The following is a 2,723-nucleotide window of genomic DNA, read 5'->3' as shown; positions in this document are numbered from 1 at the left end:
TAAACGAATGATTTGATTCAAACTCTTCTTTTAAAAGCCTGTTGTACTTTTACTGAGATTTTATGATATGAACTTATATGTTTTATTGCTCGTCACCGCTTCTCAGCCTTTATTTACTTTGGTTACTTACTGAGTTGGAGTACTCACATTACTCCCTGCACCTTGTTTGCAGATCCAGGTGTATGAGGACCCGGTAGCAGCTATTGACTAGTCCAGCTGTAGATTCTTCTCGGAGTTGGCAAGATAGTGTGAACACCTAATTTTTGCACTATTTTAACACCTCCTAAAGTTATTAGTATTTTGTTATTTTAATTATTTTTCTCAATTTTTGTGACTTTAATTGCATATTTCCTATCATAAAATACTAAAAAAATAGTTCTTTCTTCATTTATGCATTTTAAGAATTAACTAGTTGTTCAGTTGGTGAATTAATCTAGTTAATTGATCATTAGAATAAGTTATTTAATTAATTTATTTGTGTAAAAGTAGTTTAATAAGTAATATTAAGGAAGAAATTTGGCCAAATTTGAAAGTGTCCAAGAGTGCAAAGATAAAGGGCTACCATTGAAAGGGTCTGAAACTACGTAGTTTTGTCTCAAAACTACGTCGTTTCACTAAATGAAACAAGATCAAATCATACTCATCTATTCCATCTTGATCCAATGGATCTCATTCACTCTTGGCTTAGGTATTTAAAGCCTCAAAAATCTGAAAATTGTCCTCATTTTCACCCATAATTCTTTTCTCCTTCTTCTCTCTTCTCTCTCTCTTCACTCTCTCTACGCCGCCCCAGCTCCGCCCACCGCCGCCGGCCGGAAATCGCCGCCACCTCCAAACACCTCCAAATTCACACCATGTAATCTCCACAACTTCCTCTTTCCATATCTCCAAACCAAATCCTTCAAAAATCCCTCAAACTCCTTGAATCTTAGATCTAGGAAACTTTCCCGTCACTTTTTTGCCCAAATTCTTGAAGCTCCAACCACTACCGCACCACAATACCTACATCAATGGATAGAGCTCCTCAAGACCTAACTATTGATACCAATTTCACCCTGAAAATCCGGCGATCGAAATCCGTTCAAATTTCGGCGACCTCCCCGAACACCCTCTTTTGGCATACCACCATTTTTTCGGCCACTTGAATTATAAAATGGTAAAAATCCTATTATTTTTCGTGGCTGATTTTTTATTTTATTTTTATTTTTTCAGATTTTATTTTGTCTATTATTAATTATTTTAGCATTAGTTTTTGAAGTTTGAAATGTTAAATTTTCTATTTTTGCACTTGTTGACGTACTAAAATAGTTTTGTGTTGATAAAAGTGAGGTAGTGAATAATACTTAGGAGTATATGGTACTTGTTTGGTTGTTTATTTACTGCTTCAAGACTCTTTGAGTACAACACTCAAAAGTCAAATTATTTGGTAAGAAAATGTAGACCTTTGGATAGTGTTTGAATAAAAGTGTGTCTTTGAATAGTGGAGAACAGATTTTGTTTGAAATACTTGACAATATTTGAACCAGAAAGTCTGGCATTTTGAATTTAAGAGCAGATTTTGGAGAAAAATCTGTCAAAAAGATTGATTTTTAATTTTTTGAAATAGCTGATTGTTTTGATATATAGGAGGACACTCCATCTTATTGAGGTAGATCTACACAATAAAAAGAGAAAAAAATCAGTAGCTATAATATCCCTTAGCAGCTTTTGTGAGTTGATTCTTAAGTGAAAAACTTGTTTAAGGAAAATAGAGTAGTCTTGAAAGATTTTTTCTAGAGTTACATAATTGTACTGTTTTGCTGGGGTATTTCTAGTTTATTTTCTTGGGTTTGAATCTGCCGGTTGTCGCTGTCTTTTGCTGTTGTTGCTGCCCGTTTAATTGTTTTGCTGTTGCTTTTGGAAAGAGCCGACTCTGCTGTATTTGTTCTTCTTTCTGCTGTCCAGGTAATTTTCGGACCATGTAAACTCATAAAATCGAGTTGGAATGAAAGATAATGACGCTGGGAAATATTAGTAGCTTTATCCTTCTATTGTAATTCATTTTTATATGCTCTTGAATGTTTGATAATGTTATAACGATATGTTAGTTAATTAAATTGTGTTAAGCATCTTTAATTATTTTTATTTTTGCAAAGCATTAGATATAATTCCACTGGCATTTGGTTGTTTGAAAGGAGCATATATATTAAAATTTGAACCTTTATAGCCATGTTTGTCCCATTGTTGTCACCAAGCTAAGTTTTATTATTATTATTATTATTATTATTATTATTATTATTATTATTATTATTATTATTATTATTATTATTATTATTATATTTTAGAGTCCCAATAATTTTTTTTTTATCTCTTAAAAAATACTTATTTAGTAAGGTAGTTAAGTTGTAGATTAGAAAGACAATTTGTAAACTTATTTTTGTAAATAGTTGGCTACGGATTGCAAATAGCAAGATATGGCCAAATCTGTAACATAGCTTTAAAAGGTCATATATGCAGATTTAAAGTCCAAAAGCATATGAGCTTTTGGATTTTGTTTTGGACATGAGCCTATTTGACTCCATCAACCCAATAGTGGGCTGCCTCATTCAATGTCAAGACAAACCCACATCTTACTAGTTTTAAGCAATGTCAATTGATAATTTTCTCTCATTACTCTCATATTTTAAATTAGTACTCATAACAATAATTTTCTCTCATTAGTTAAGTTGTAGATTATTATTCAA

At 32.0% G+C, this 2,723-nt stretch overlaps 1 long non-coding RNA gene across 1 annotated transcript; it reads left to right on the top strand.

Moving 5' to 3' along the window:
- Positions 1-831: 831 nt before the first annotated feature.
- Positions 832-2,096, top strand: LOC107812915 (uncharacterized). The gene is made up of 2 exons (XR_001654205.2): positions 832-1,156; positions 1,945-2,096. It is a non-coding gene; the product is annotated as an uncharacterized LOC107812915 (long non-coding RNA).
- Positions 2,097-2,723: the final 627 nt, after the last annotated feature.

The sequence above is a fragment of the Nicotiana tabacum genome, chromosome 11 (assembly GCF_000715075.1).
Source record: "Nicotiana tabacum cultivar K326 chromosome 11, ASM71507v2, whole genome shotgun sequence".
NCBI classification, from domain to species: domain Eukaryota; kingdom Viridiplantae; phylum Streptophyta; class Magnoliopsida; order Solanales; family Solanaceae; genus Nicotiana; species Nicotiana tabacum.
The sequence above is the reverse complement of the archived record's forward strand: the minus strand, read 5'-3'. Positions and strand labels throughout refer to the sequence as shown.